General features: G+C 43.9%; 1 protein-coding gene across 2 annotated transcripts in view; it reads left to right on the top strand.

The window, feature by feature from the left end:
- Nucleotides 1–9,543: 9,543 nt before the first annotated feature.
- The window catches only part of LOC109894926 (semaphorin-4C-like), a 115,509-nt gene continuing 109,038 nt past the window's right edge, over nucleotides 9,544–16,014 (top strand). For both annotated transcript variants that reach the window (XM_031829803.1, XM_031829802.1), the window contains exon 1: nucleotides 9,544–10,191. The gene's annotated coding sequence lies outside the window, so the exon portion shown is untranslated. The remainder of the gene's footprint in view (nucleotides 10,192–16,014) is intronic.

Raw genomic sequence — 16,014 nt, 5'->3', positions numbered from 1 at the left:
GTGTAACAAGCCCATTTACAGTTCCTTCAGAAAGTATTCACACCCCTTGACTTTCCTACATGTTGTTGTGTTACAGCCTGAATTTAAAATGGATTAAATAGAGATTTGTTTTGTCACTGGCCTACACACAATACCCCATAATGTCAAAGTGGAATTAGGTTTTGTTTTAATATGTAATATATATATATATATATATATATATATATAGTTGAAGTCGGAAGTTTACATACACTTAGGTTGGAGTCATTAAAAGTCATTATTTTTCAACCACTCCACAAATGTCTTAACAAACTGTAGTTTTGGCATGTCGGTTAGGACATCTACTTTGTGCATGATACAAATAATTTTCCCAACAATTGTTTAAAGAAAGATTATTTCACTTATAACTCACCGTAAATTCCAGAAATTGATGTCATGGCTTCTGATATGCTAATTACATAATTTGAGTCAATTGGAGGTGTACCTGTGGATGTATTTCAAGGCCTACCTTCAAACTCAGTGCCTCTTTGCTTGACATCATGGGAAAATCAAAAGAAATCAGCCAAGACCTCAGAAAAAAAGTTGTAGACCTCCACAAGTCTGGAGTTATATAAAAAAAATAAACACACAGTGATTTATTAGACATAAACTAATGATTTAAAATATATTTTAAAGACTGCATTGGGACATTTAAAGGTACTTTTTGTCATGACATAGCACAAGTGGGAGGGCGGACCTTTGCTTTTTTGTTCTCCTCAAGCAAGGAGGCCGACGACATCACAGATTCCCTTCAGGCCAACTCCTTGAACGTCCTACTCCTTAATGTTTGCAGTTGTGTCCAAAAAACACAATTTTGCGCAAAATATTTTTTTCCCTTTAGTGTGTTTACTTTAATATATATATGATGTCATGCTTTAGAAGCTTCTGATATGCTAACTGACATAATTTGAGTCAATTGGAGGTGTACCTGTGGATGTATTTCAAGGCCTACCATCATACTCAGTGCCTCTTTAGTTGACATCATGGGAAAATCAAAAGAAATCAGCCAAGACTTCAGAAAAGAAATTGCAGACCTCCACAAGCCTGGTTCATCCTTGGGAGCAATTTCCAAACACCTGAAGGTACCACGTTCATCTATACAAACAGTAGTACACAATTTTAAACACCATGGGACCATGCAGCCGTCATACCGCTCAGGAAGCAGATGCGTTCTGTATCCTGAAGATGAACATACTTTGGTGTGAAAAGTGCAAATCAATCCCAGAACAACAGCAAAGGACCATGTGAAGATGCTGGAGGAAACCGGTACAAAAGTATCTATATCCACAGTAAAACGAATACTATATCGATATAACCTGAAAGGCCGCTCAGCAAGGAAGAAGCCACTGCTCCAAAACCGCCATAAAAAAGCCAGACTACGGTTTGCAACTGCAAATGGGGACAAAGATTGTACTTTTTGGAGAAATGTCCTCTGGTCTGATGAAACAAAAATAGAATTGTTTTGCCATAATGACCATCGTTATGTTTGGAGGAAAAAGGGGGAGGCTTGCAAGCCGAAGAACACCATACCAACCGTGACGCACCGGGGTAGCAGCTAAATGTTGTGGGGGTGCTTTGCTGCAGGAGGGACTAGGTGGCATCATGAGGGAGGTAAATGATGTGGATATATTGACGCAATATCTCAAGACATCAGTCAGGAAGTTACATTTTGGTCGCAAATGGGTCTTCCAGATGAACAATGACCCAAAGCATACTTCCAAAGTTGTGGCAAAATGGCTTAAGGACAACAAAGTCAAGGTGTTGGAGTGGCCATCACAAAGCCCTGACCTCCATCCTATAGAAAATTTGTGGGCAGAACTGAAAAAGCGTGTGTAAGCAAGGAGGCCTACAAACCTGACTCAGTTACACCAGCTCTGTCAGGAGGAATGGGCCAAAATTCACCCAACTTATTGTGATAAGCTTGTGGAAGCCTTCCTGAAATGTTTGACCCAAGTTAAACCATTTAAAGGCAATGCTACCAAATACTAATTGAGTATATGTCAACTTCTGACCCACTGGGAATGTGATGAAAGAAATAAAAGCTTAAATAAATAATTCACTCTACTATTATTCTGACATTTCACATTCTTATAATAAAGTGGTGATCCTAACTGACCTAAAACAGATAATTTGACTAGGATTAAATGTCAGGAATTGTGAAAATGTAAACTTCCGACTTCAACTGTACAATTATCTGTAGGGTCCCTCAGTCAAGCAGTGAATTTCAAACACAGATTCAACCAAAGTTTTAAAAATACAACATTGAATATCCCTTTGTGCATGGTGAAGCTAATAATTACACATTGGATGGTGTATCAATGCACCAAGTCACTACAACGATACAAGTGTCCTTCCTAACTCATTTGCTGGAGAGGAAGGAAATCGCTCAGGAATTTCACCATGAGGCCAATGGTGACTTTAAACAATTACAGAGTTTAATTCATGGCTGTGATAGGAGAAAACTGAGGATGGATCAACAACATTGTAGTTACTTCACAATACTAACCTAATGGACAGCGTGAAAAGTAGTAAGTCTGTGCTGTTTGCAACAAAGCACTAAAGTAATGCTGCAAAAAATGCCTCAGAGAAATTAAATTTTTCTCCTGAATTCAAAGTGTTATTTTTGGGGCAAATTCAGTACAACACATTACTGAGTACAACTCTACATATTTTCAAGTATAGTGGTGGCTGCATCATGTTATGGGTATGCTTCATTAAGGACTGGGGAGTTTTTCAGGTTAAAAAATAAATGGAAAGGAGCTAAGCACAGGCAAAATCCTAGAGAACAACCTGGTTCAGTCTGCTTTCCACCAGACACTGGTATATGAATTCACCTTTCAGCAGGACAAAGGTGCTTCTACAAAGTATTGACTGGATGGAGTGGCTACTTATGTAAATTACATGTTTCTGTATTTAATTTTTAATAAATGTGGGGAAAAATATGTTTATTTATCTAAAGCGCCTCCAGAGTGGTGCAACAGTCTAAGGCACTGCATTGCAGTGTTAGATGCATCACTACAAACCCTGGTTCAATCCCTTGCTGTATCAACACTGTCTGTGATTGGGAGTCCCATAGGTCGGCGCAAAATTGGCCCAGCGTCGTCCGGTTTAGGGAAGGGTTTGGCTGGGTGGCTCATTGTGCTCTAGCAGCTCCTTGTGGGCCAGGCACCTTCAAGCTGACAAAGGTCATCAGTTGAACAGTGTTTCCTCCAACACATTGGTTAAGCGGGTGGGTGTTAAGAAGCACAGTTTGGCGTGTCATGTTTCAGAGGACCCATGACTCGACCTTTGCCTCCCGAGCCTGTTGGGGAGTTGCAGTGATGAGACCAGATCAAAATTGGGGATAAAAAATAGGGTAAAAAATGTACTATTATAAAATATATTAAACCATTTTGAATTCAGGCTGTAAAACAATGAAATGTGGAATAAGTCAAGGGGTATGAAAACTTTCTGAAGGCACTGTGTTTGCTATGTATTAAAAAGTGAGGTCTTGAGCAGGGATCCAGGCAGTGAGTTCCATAGGGAGAAGGGGGAGATAGCAGGGAGGAGAGGGAGCTGAGGGATGGGAGGCTGGTGGTACTGCTCATTATGGTGACTCAGTGGCCACGGGGGGACAGAGTGACTGAGAAGTGTAGGGTCCCCTGGGCCCCAGCACTGCCTCCCTCAGCAACTTTCCGCAGCTCATAGACTGACTGAGCACGCACAGGAACAATGCAGCCAGCGGCCTGGGGACCCAGCCACCGTAGCCGCAGCGCCGACTTCACTTTTAACAGTTTACAACAGAATTAAACAGACCCCAAACTTTTCACTTTACATAAGATAAGGAAATTAGCATAGTGTTACGCCATAGGAGACATGAGACACAAAGTGCGGTGAAGAGGAATATTGTGTGCCAGACAACCAATTTTAACAGCACTAAAGCGGATTTATAGAAGTAGGGACTTACTGAAATTAAGTGGAGGAGAGTTCATGTTTTTTACTTTTAAGGAAATTAGCTACGGCAGTATTTAAAGACAGCCAGCTGGTAATGTTGGTTTCAGGTTGATCTGTCCTGCTTCAATTAAGAAATTACTCCATTTGGGACTTCTAATAACTCACTGTCTTTCAAGGTGATTCAAAAAAGCATATTCCATACAGTAGGTCAGATCAAAATATCTAGGATATTTGTGAGTTAAAGTAATGAAGGGCAATTGTAAAAAATGTAATTTTCAGTCTAGGACGCCTTTGGATTTAAAAAAAACGTGTGTGTCAAATCATATCTTCCTGTAATGAATATGCCTACTCAAATTAAATCATGTACCGCTGGGCTGTAAATTCCTTTCCTGGCTCATCCAAAAACGAGAGGTGCAACTCATCATATTGGACATGTTTTAACTCTCATCTCAATGTAAATGATTTTCTGCAGTAGATGGCATAGCAGTGAAATATTGGAGCCATTTTTCTAAATGAAATCTTGTCATTTCTCTGCTTCTCTCCTGAAATGTTCACTCGTGAAATTTCTATATAATGAAATGTGACAGGTCAGCATTTGAGGAAAATGGTGGCTGTCAAAAAGCTAAAGTTGCAAAAAGGCCTATGAAGCAGTTATGACGGATCCCTTATTCAGTGTTCAGAATCAAAACTTCAATAATGTATGTTACTTTCTTACCTCATACCTCAGTAATTCATATTTGTCTTGAGTAAATAATCAGCCTTATTAGCTATTTAATACTAATCATGATTTAGTAGCCTAAGCATCAGTAATAATACCATACAATTACAGCAGCTTGGTTGTAGACTATAATTACCTGGTATAGAAACAAGACATTCTAGTGCAAATGTATATTATGTAAGCTCTGTCCTGTTTTAGCTGTGGCCTCAGGTGTGCATTTCAATCATTGCTATGAACTGGTACAGTAGCTAAAAGGCCTAACATGCTAAGAAATAGTGTATTACAGTATGTTAAATCCAGCAGAATAAGTACTTTATGTCTTTAAACACCATAAACCTCACCCTTTATAAAACATACCTCATAAACTGGAGCCTCTAAACTGGAGCCTAGCTCATTGTAATGGGAATTTAAAGTGGAGCAAAAACCAGGTAGAATGAGGCTGTCTCAAATGGCACCCTATTCCCTATTTAGTGCACTACTTTTGACTAGGGCACTCGTCAACAGTAGCACACTACATAGGGAATAGGGTGCCATTTGAGATGCAGACTGAGTGATTGCAGACACTACAGCGGAGGCTCCTGGGAGTTGAACTCTGACCTTTGTCATAATGAGGCTGTACCCCACTTCTCACTCAGCCCTGGCCTTCTTTCTACAGCTGTCTGTGTCACCATGTGCTCAATACTGTTCTAATACTGTTTCTACTGCCGCTCATGACTCATTTAAACTGGGTAAGACAGACTTGGTCCACTCTGGGACCGAAATAAGAAGAATTGAACAAAACAATGATTTAGCATTTCAAGTGTGTTGCTATCTCGCTTATAATACGCCTGGGGATATTTTCTCCCCTTGAAGCTGGAGCGCCACAGGGTTTAATTCCCATCCATACAACAGTCTAAATCTCTCTCTTGTTGCCAGGAAGATTGACCTGATTTGTGAATCACCCTTTTTGGTAATCCCTACTATGTTTACGATGTGAATCCAAATCTCTACACTACCTTCACAGAGTTGGCCTCACGCGAATCATCCGTCAATCTCTTTACAAGGGATTTATTTAGCCACAGTTATAGAGGTTTGTGTCTGTATGTGATTTGATTGACCTGCCTGGCACTATGTGTTTTTACAGTGTTGTTCACACACTGGATCTCATAGATTTAGCTCCTATCAGCTGGCATGATATGTTTCCCTTTGAGACCAATTCATCACCACGTGACTGATGAAAGCCCTTTCTCTCTCTGTTTCTTTTTTCAGCTGATAACATAACCTTGCTAGCTTATAGATTCACATCCATTACATTTAATTTAAAGCATGAACATGCCAAGGCAGTAAGGTCGATGGTGGCTTATCAAACCAGTTATTGCAAAAAATACCCTTTAAATCTATATGATCTATTTAATCTCCTGATTAAATAAAAATAATAAAAATCTGCATATTTTATCGCTTTTAATTAACTTTGGGCTAAAAAAACACTGACTGTAGCCTATTGAATTGTTTGGAATTGAATTGTTATTGTCTTTCCTAACTGCTCTATCATCGCTCTAACTACATATTGGGTGTTTTACAAGCTGACTGTTGGATTTTGACTCTCTTTCTTGCCATCTCTGTCAGCAGCTCTAATTTATGCTTTAAGAGTTGATTCAAACTGCAAAGGCCTAAAATTTGACAGTAAAAAACGATGCCAACTAAACTAAAACTAATTTAGCTCCCCCTCCGTCCTTCCCACTTCTCACAGGTGTTTGCGTTAAGCAAAAACACTCCATGGATTGGAGGTGTGAATTGGTATGCTAAAGAGGAATGTCCCTTGTTTTTCTCAATGCTACTTAGTGTTTATGTAACCATCTGCTTACCGATCCTATTGGTAGGCACCATACATCAACATTATACTGAACTATAACTGAAGTATCAAAATGTACTTTGCCCAACTGGGATTTTAGTTAAATGGGCCCTCCACATGATTTAAATACATTTTATCTATGCCAGAATCGCTTGATGTTACGAAACCCCACTGTCTAGAGATTTCTGTCAAACATATGAACTGACTGAGATGTTTGTCATTTCACTTTGATATTTCTGTAACTGGTATAGGCCAATTTCTGAACATGTGCAAACTATTTACCACGAGTCTGTCAGAAAAACAGCACAGGACATAATGCAGTACAATACCTATCCCACTGGGATAACATAAACTACTATACCTACAGTGTTAATGCAAACATTTTCTTCGCAGTCTATAGTAACCATTTCAAAAATCGAATCAAAAATCTAATACAACTTTATTTGTCACATGCACCGAATACAACCATGAAATGCTTACTTACAAGCCCGTAAGACAACAATGCAGTAAAGAAAAATAAGAGTGAAGAAAAAGATTTACTAAATAAACTAAAGTAAAAAAATAAAAGAGCAACAATAAAATAACCATACACAGGGGGTACTGATAATGAGTCAATGTGTGGGGGCACCGGTTAGTCGAGGTAATTGAGGTAATATGTACATATAGGTAGGGGTAAAGTGACTATGCATAGATAATAGATAATAAACAGCGAGTAACAGCAGCGTAAAAAAAGGGGGGGGTGGGGGAGTTGATGCAAATAGTCCGGGTAGCCATCTGATTAGCTGTTCAGCAGTTTTATGGCTTGGGTGTAGAAGCTTGCTGTGCGGTAGCAGAGAGAACAGTCTATGACTAGGGAGTCTTTGGCAATTTTTAGGGCCATCCTGTGACACTGCCTGGTATAGAGGTCCTGAAAGGCAGGAAGCTTGGCCCCAGTGATGTACTGGGCCGTGCGCACTACCCTCTGTAGCGCCTTGTGGTCGGAGGCCGAGCAGTTACCAAACCAGGCGGCGATGCAACGGGTCAGGATGCTCTCGATGGTGCAGCTGTAGAACCTTTTAGAGGATCTGAGAACCCATAACAAATAGGGAATAGGCGTTGTCGTGCCCTCTTCACGACTGTCTTGGTGTGTTTGGACCATGATAGTTTGTTGGTGATGTGGACACCAAGGAACTTGAAGCTCTCAACCTGCTCCACTACAGCCCTGTCAATCAGAATGGGGAAGTGCTCAGCCATCCTTTTAGTCCACGATCATCTCCTTTGTCTTGATCACGTTGAGGGAGAGGTTGTTGGCCTGGCACCACACTTCCAGATTTCTGACCTCCTCCCTATAGGCTGTCTCATCAATGTCGGTGATCAGGCCTACCACTGCTGTGTCACCGGCAAACTTAATGATGGTGTTGGAGTCATGCTTGGCCACGCAGTCATGGGTGAACAGGGAGTACAAAAGGGAACTAAGCTCGCACCCTTGAGGGGCCCCCGTGCTGAGGATCAAGGTGACAGATGTGTTGTTGCCTACCAAAACCACATGAGTTTGGCCCATTACGAAGTCCAGGATCCAGTTACAGAGGGAGGTGTTTAGTCCCAGGGTCCTTAGCTTAGTGATCAGCTTTGAGGGCACTATGGTGTTGAACGCTGAACTGTAGTCAATGAACAGCATTCTCACGAAGGTGTTCTTTTTGTCCAGGTGGAAAAGGGCAGTGTTGAGAGCAGTAGAGATTGTGTCATCTGTGGATCTGTTGGGGCAGTATGCAAATTGGAGTGGGTCTATGGTTTCTGGGATGATGTTGTTGATGTGAGCCATATGACCAGCCTTTTAAAGCATTTATTGGCTACAGACATGAGTGCTACGAGTCGGTAGTCATTTGGGCAGGTTACCTTGGTGTTCTTGGGCACAGGGACTATGGTGGTCTGCTTGAAACATGTAGGTATTACATACAGGGACAGGTTGAAAATGTCAGTGAAGACACTTGCCAGTTGGTCATCGCATGCTCGGAGTATAGGTCCTGGTAATCCGTCTGGCCCTGCGGCCTTGTGAATGTTGACCTGTTTAAAGGTCTAGCTCACATCGGCTACGGCTACGGCTGAACGACTGTGATCACACAGTCGTTCAGGCAGAAGATGTGGTATATTTAATGTAAAAATATAAGACAATGCTTATACGACCCCCTTTCAAAGCCTCTTATTCACCACTTTCTTGCAGGTACAGTATACCCCTTTTATACATCAGTGAGTAATGGCAAATTGGGAGGGATGGGGGGTGTTGTTAAATCATGTGGCCAATTTGCATTTCAAATTAGGGAGGTGTTAAACAATGGAAGTGTTAATGATTTTATTGACAAAGACGCAGAGAACCATTCACAAATGCAGGAATCATGACTAGGTCTACAGATGAGTTTTAATTTACCAAGTTGAATTATATATATATATACATTTTATCCCAATACCATGTTCAGATATACAAAAATCTAAAAAAGCAGGCATGGTAAAATAGTGAGATCTGTGTCTGTATATGAAAGGTATATAAGAAAAACAACCAATCATATTGACATCATTATTATGCTTGACAACATAGTTTACAGTGCATAGTGCAATGCAATGTCAAATGCATTCACATAGGCACACATTAATCACAAATTCCCATACGAAGAGACAAAGAAGATGTTTTTGTATGAATCTATTTGTATGAAATGTCATGGGAATGTGGGATTATCAAATCGAGTTTCTTTCCTGTACCTAATAATCGCCCCACCGAATCTGCCAATCGTAATCCCATGTTTTGTATGTTTACTCTTTGAGGTCTGTTTTCTTCCCCTCCTTCATGCAATATCGTCATATGATATTTAATCCTTGCTCGTCGTCATCAGACAGACAGATATACCTCTATTGTGTTAACAACAAAGTCCACTTCCTACAACAAATTCCAATAATGGTATAATATTCATAGACTATGCATATATTATTCTAATGTCATAGCGTGAAGTTACCATTACTCATCAAAAGGGCTATTCTTCTGTAACGTGACTTTTGGGACTATCGGGGAGCCGAGTCTGGACAATGCACAGGGGTGTGTTTGGATGGAGACCTGTTTATGCTTTTATATCATCCCTGGTCGGTCCCTACAGTGATACGTACTGCAGAAGTATGGCACACTGCAGTGTAACGGCACACTACTCCACCGGTATTCCACTGGAATATATGCTTGCCAGCGCCACGACCAACCCATATCCCTGTCTCTCTGCTGACTATTTTACATCTGTAGAAACTTCTACATATCGAGAGTTGTGCAGTTCTGCGTCGGAGAGACGTCAAGAGAGCACCAAGGCCAGGTTTTATATGCTTTGGAAGTGAATCTTATTTGCGAATGATTTCCTCCTTGGTTTCGTATTACAGAGGGAGTGAGTGGAGCAGCGCGAGTATCGCTATGTAAACCAACTGCATCATGACATGTTTTACCGATGTTTCGCAAAGAAATATAAAGGAAAAACGCGAGCTAATAGCCTTCAGCTGACATTTGTTAGTATGTGGAATCATTTGTAACTAACTGAATCGTCCGAAAACAAAGCCGAGATAGCGGAAAGGATACGGTATCTGTCGTTAGTTTACGCGGAGGGAACTGACAGGGAGAGTAGGCTATTGCATTAGTATCACCACAGCTGCTGAACAGAGGAGCATAAAGTGAACGAATACTACGGTAAGTTTGTTGCAGTCATTGCAACATTATTACAATCATATGAGCGTTATCCTGTAGGTTGGATATATGGTGAGACTGCCTAATGTTGGCTCTTTAAAGTAACCGAATGGGGGGAAGAACATTTGAAAAACATCTGATCCTGTTTTTGGCTTAGTCGGCAGGGCTCCAACTGTTGCCCCAAGCTTTAAAGGTAGTCTTTTACCGGGTTATACGCACACTGGACAATATTTTTTAAACCAATTGAATTGCGTATTGATGAAACTTTATCTCTGTTTAGTCCACAGTAAACATAGCGCACTGCGGTTGGGAAGCAGTTGGAAGCGAATCAAATGTTTTTTGTTCCGAAACCCCATTTAAATCCTGATTTAGACCATTATATTCGACGCAGTTAGAGATCATCTGTAGAGACGTTTTCCCCATTTTCTCTACATATTCACCATATTCACTCGACTTGTATATTTGATGTGTGTCGCGTTTGTAGTGAGGTATATCATTGGTCCTCTTGGAACAAAACAGAGTCTGTATGCTATTCAAATTCGGGCATAGAGGACCTGAACTGTTATAGCCATTTGAATAAATTGGATCGCAAAACAGCCACTGCAATTAAGCTTGGATTCGAAAAAAACATCACGTGTCTTAACATGCCTATGTTGTTGTCACCTTATCGCCCATTTGGAGAGGACTTTATTTGAACGGTTATTACAGGGATCATCGACTAGATTCAGCCACGGGACGATGTTTTCTTGGACGGATGGTCAGGGGGCCAGAACATAATTACAAATCATTTGTAGACTGCAAAATCAGCGCAAGAAGACCATAATATTTGACTAAAACATAATCATTTCAAACCTTGCTTACATTTGTGTTATTGCATATATCTCTCTATTATGAGTGGGAATACTTTGGAACAGATTGTAAAAATGTAATCACTTGGAGCTGGTGTTTTTACAGTCTTTTGTGTTCAACTATAAAATCAAATCACCAGTGGGCCAAATTCCTCCAGTGGTCTACCAGTTGGGGAACCCTGCATTATTACAATTATCCAGTTCACAGTGACACATTCATTTAGCCTCTTGTTTTGTCTTGCTTTCTTTTTAACGACAATGAAGTAAGTGTTAGCTTCAGCTGGCTGATTACAGTAATTAGGCTACAGCATGGCCAGACCAGTGTGAGCAGAACGGTTGAACTGACTAGCTGGACAACAAGGTTTGTGCATGGGGATATGTGGTGACTGTATTCCTAACAACTGTTGCAGGCTCAGTTTAGTTCATTACATTTAAGAATATGACTGGGGAAGGGAAAGCTGAAGTTCCTGAAAATGAAGACAACCAGAGTTAAATGGGGAAACCTAGTAAGGTATAGGGAATGGTAAGGATATTATCATGTAATTCTACCAATCGCTGTCTTTGTGCGTACATGCGCCACCCCCACGCCGAAATATAATGCAACATGGAAATTACAATGCCCATCTTGTTAGTGATGTTGACATTTCCAGGGTGTGTATGATCATCAAATCAAATATTATTGGTCACATACACATGGTTAGCAGATGTTATTGGTCACATACACATGGTTAGCAGATGTTATTGTTCACATACACATGGTTAGCAGATGTTATTGGTCACATACACATGGTTAGCAGATGTTATTGGTCACATACACATGGTTAGCAGATGTTATTGGTCACATACACATGGTTAGCAGATGTTATTGGTCACATACACATGGTTAGCAGATGTTATTGGTCACATACACATAGTTAGCAGATGTTATTGTTCACATACACATGGTTAGCAGATGTTATTGGTCACATACACATGGTTAGCAGATGTTATTGCGAGTGTAGTGAAATACTTGTGTGTATGCCTATTTACCACACTGTGTGTGTGTCCATTTGGCAGGCAGGAGAAATGGTGGTGGAAGCAGGCACACTCAGCTCCCTCCCTCACCCTCGATGTTAAAGTGTCTATTGAGAGTCCGAATTGGCTCCTGCCAGGTTGATCTCTTCATTGTTACCACACAATGGCCCCCACATCCTGCTGCCTGCCCCTCCTCCTAGGCCCAGAACCGCCATTCCTCAGCCCCCTCTCAGCCTCACAGGCAGTCTCATGGTTGGCCTATAAAGAGCTTTTAATACTGTGATACTGTCATTCTTTAGGTTAAGCAGCGAGAGATGGTTTGTAATGGCTTGGCCCTCTTTATCTCCATTTTTCACAGCTAGCATGTGTTTGGTTAAGCTGAAGCTGGAGTTAGCTGAGACGTGGGTGCAGAGTGGTGGTTGCATCATGCCTTGGAGGCTGGGACATACTGTAGTCTACATGGAGCACCAACAGATGTCCTGTGTCTGGCTGCTACAGCGTATTCTGTCATCCCTGTGCCACTTGTGACATTTAAATGCAACCGATACTGTAGTGAAGGACCACGCGTGGCAAACAGCCATGTAAACACGTGAATGCATGCGAATTACATGGTTAAATACATCTCTTTACTCTCCCCTGATGATGCTAGAGGTGACATAACACCTCCATATATATGCATGACTGGTTTCAGCATGTTTTGTTAGCAGTTCGCAGGCACTGATCTGTTTGATTGAGATTTACTGCACAGCTCAGTGAGCAACAGTTTGATTTTACCTCTGTGCTGCCACAGCAATCTGGGGACGAGATTAAAAAAGAGCCCCTCTCTTCACAAACTGTTTCATTGCTTTCCTTTGGAAGGATTGGACCCTTCTCCATCTTTTACTTTTCATTCCGCTCCTATCCCTCTCTCTCTGTCAGGTCTCCTTTTCCCCTAATTTTGGCCCTGTCTTTCTCCTCCACCATCCTTCCCTCCACTCTGTCCATCCTCTGACCCATCCTCTCTCCATCCTCCCATCCACTCTCCATCCTCCCAACCTCTCTCCATCCTCCCAACCTCTCCATCCTCCCATCCTCTCTCTATCCTCCCATCCTCTCTCTATCCTCCCATCCTCTCTCTATCCTCCCATCCTCTCTCCATCCTCCCATCCTCTCTCCATCCTCCCAACCTCTCTCCATCCTCCCAACCTCTCTCCATCCTCCCATCCTCTCTCCATCCTCCCATCCTCTCTCCATCCTCTCTCTATCCTCCCATCCTCTCTCTATCCTCCCATCCTCTCTCTATCCTCCCATCCTCTCTCCATCCTCCCATCCTCTCTCCATCCTCCCAACCTCTCTCCATCCTCCCATCCTCTCTCCATCCTCTCTCTATCCTCCCATCCTCTGATCCTGTCTCCCATCCTCTCTCCATCCTCCCATCCTCTCTCCATCCTCCCATCCTCTCTATCCTCCCATCCTCTCTCCATCCTCCCATCGTCTCTCTATCCTCCCATCCTCTCTCCATCCTCCCATCCTCTCTCCATCCTCCCATCCTCTCTCCATCCTCCCATCCTCTCTCCATCCTCCCATCCTCTCTCTATCCTCCCATCATCTCTCTATTCTCCCATCGTCTCTCTATTCTCCCATCCTCTCTCCGTCCTCCCATCCTCTCTCCATCCTCCCATCGTCTCTCCATCCTCCCATCGTCTCTCCATCCTCCCATCCTCTCTCCATCCTCCCATCGTCTCTCCATCCTCCCATCGTCTCTCTATCCTCCCATCCTCTCTCCATCCTCCCATCCTCTCTCCATCCTCCCATCCTCTCTCCATCCTCCCATCCTCTCTCCATACTCCCATCGTCTCTCCATACTCCCATCGTCTCTCCAACCTCCCATCGTCTCTCCATCCTCCCATCCTCTCTCCATCCTCCCATCCTCTCTCCATCTTCCCATCGTCTCGCCATCCTCCCATCGTCTCTCTATCCTCCCATCGTCTCGCCATCCTCCCATCGTCTCTCTATCCTCCCATCGTCTCGCCATCCTCCCATCGTCTCTCTATCCTCCCATCGTCTCTCCATCCTCCCAACCTCTCTCCATCCTCCCAACCTCTCTCCATCCTCTCCCATCGTCTCTCCATCCTCCCATCCTCTCTCCATCCTCCCATCCTCTCTCCATACTCCCATCGTCTCCATACTCCCATCGTCTCTCCAACCTCCCATCGTCTCTCCATCCTCCCATCCTCTCTCCATCCTCCCATCCTCTCTCCATCCTCCCATCCTCTCTCCATCCTCCCATCGTCTCGCCATCCTCCCATCGTCTCTCTATCCTCCCATCGTCTCGCCATCCTCCCATCGTCTCTCTATCCTCCCATCGTCTCGCCATCCTCCCATCGTCTCTCTATCCTCCCATCGTCTCTCCATCCTCCCAACCTCTCTCCATCCTCCCAACCTCTCTCCATCCTCTCCCATCGTCTCTCCATCCTCCCATCGTCTCCCATCGTCTTGCCATCCTCCCATCGTCTCTGCATCTTCCCATCGTCTCTCCATCCTCCCATCCTCTCTCCATCATCCCATCGTCTCCCCATCCTCCCATCGTTTCTCCATCCTCCCATCGTCTCTCCATCCTCCCATCGTCTCTCCATCCTCCCATCGTCTCTCCATCCTCCCATCGTCTCTCCATCCTCCCATCGTCTCTCTATCCTCCCATCGTCTCTCTATCCTCCCATCGTCTCTCCATCCTCCCATCCTCTCTCCATCCTCCCATCCTCTCTCCATCCTCCCATCCTCTCTCCATCCTCCCATCCTCTCTCCATCCTCCCATCCTCTCTCCATCCTCCCATCGTCTCTCTATCCTCCCATCGTCTCTCCATCCTCCCATCCTCTCTCCATCCTCCCATCGTCTCTCCATCCTCCCAACCTCTCTCCATCCTCCCAACCTCTCTCCATCCTCTCCCATCGTCTCTCCATCCTCCCATCGTCTCCCATCCTCCCATCGTCTTGCCATCCTCCCATCGTCTCTGCATCTTCCCATCGTCTCTCCATCCTCCCATCCTCTCTCCATCATCCCATCTTCTCCCCATCCTCCCATCGTTTCTCCATCCTCCCATCGTCTCTCTATCCTCCCATTGTCTCTCCATCCTCCCATCGTCTCTCTATCCTCCCATCGTCTCTCTATCCTCCCATTGTCTCGCCATCCTCCCATCGTTTCTCTATCCTCCCATCGTCTCTCTATCCTCCCATTGTCTCTCCATCCTCCCATCGTCTCTCCATCCTCCCATTGTCTCTCCATCCTCCCATCGTCTCTCTATCCTCCCATCCTCTCTCCATCCTCCCATTGTCTCTCCATCCTCCCATCGTCTCTCTATCCTCCCATTGTCTCTCCATCCTCCCATCGTCTCTCTATCCTCCCATCCTCTCTCCATCCTCCCATCCTCTCTCCATCCTCCCATCGTCTTTCCATCCTCCCATCCTCTCTGCATCCTCCCATCGTCTCTCCATCCTCCCTTCGTCTCTCCATCCTCCCAACCTCTCTCCATCCTCCCATCCTCTCTCCATCCTCCCATCCTCTCTCCATCCTCCCAACCTCTCTCCATCCTCCCAACCTCTCTCCATCCTCTCTCCATCCTCCCATCGTCTCTCCATCCTCCCTTCGTCTCTCCATCCTCCCAACCTCTCTCCATTCTCCCTTCGTCTCTCCATCCTCCCATCCTCTCTCCATCCTCCCACCCTCTATCCATCCTCCCTATGCCTTCTTCATCCCGGTGTGTAATGAGTGGGATGGTCTTGTATCAGCTCTGTAGCAGGTCAGAGAGGACAAGAGTGCAGTCAGTGCCAGTGGCTGGAGCTGTTATGGTGCGAGGCAGGCCAGCTGAGAGGTCTGTGGAACAGGAGCAGAAGGGTCATCTGGATGTGTGTGTTAGCCTTAAGAGAAGCGGAAGGGGTTTGGGCTGGGGCTGGACACAGCATTATGTGTAGAGAAGCAGGGGGGGGG

This window comes from Oncorhynchus kisutch, linkage group LG8, assembly GCF_002021735.2.
Source record: "Oncorhynchus kisutch isolate 150728-3 linkage group LG8, Okis_V2, whole genome shotgun sequence".
NCBI classification, from domain to species: domain Eukaryota; kingdom Metazoa; phylum Chordata; class Actinopteri; order Salmoniformes; family Salmonidae; genus Oncorhynchus; species Oncorhynchus kisutch.
This window is presented reverse-complemented; position numbering and strand designations above follow the sequence as displayed.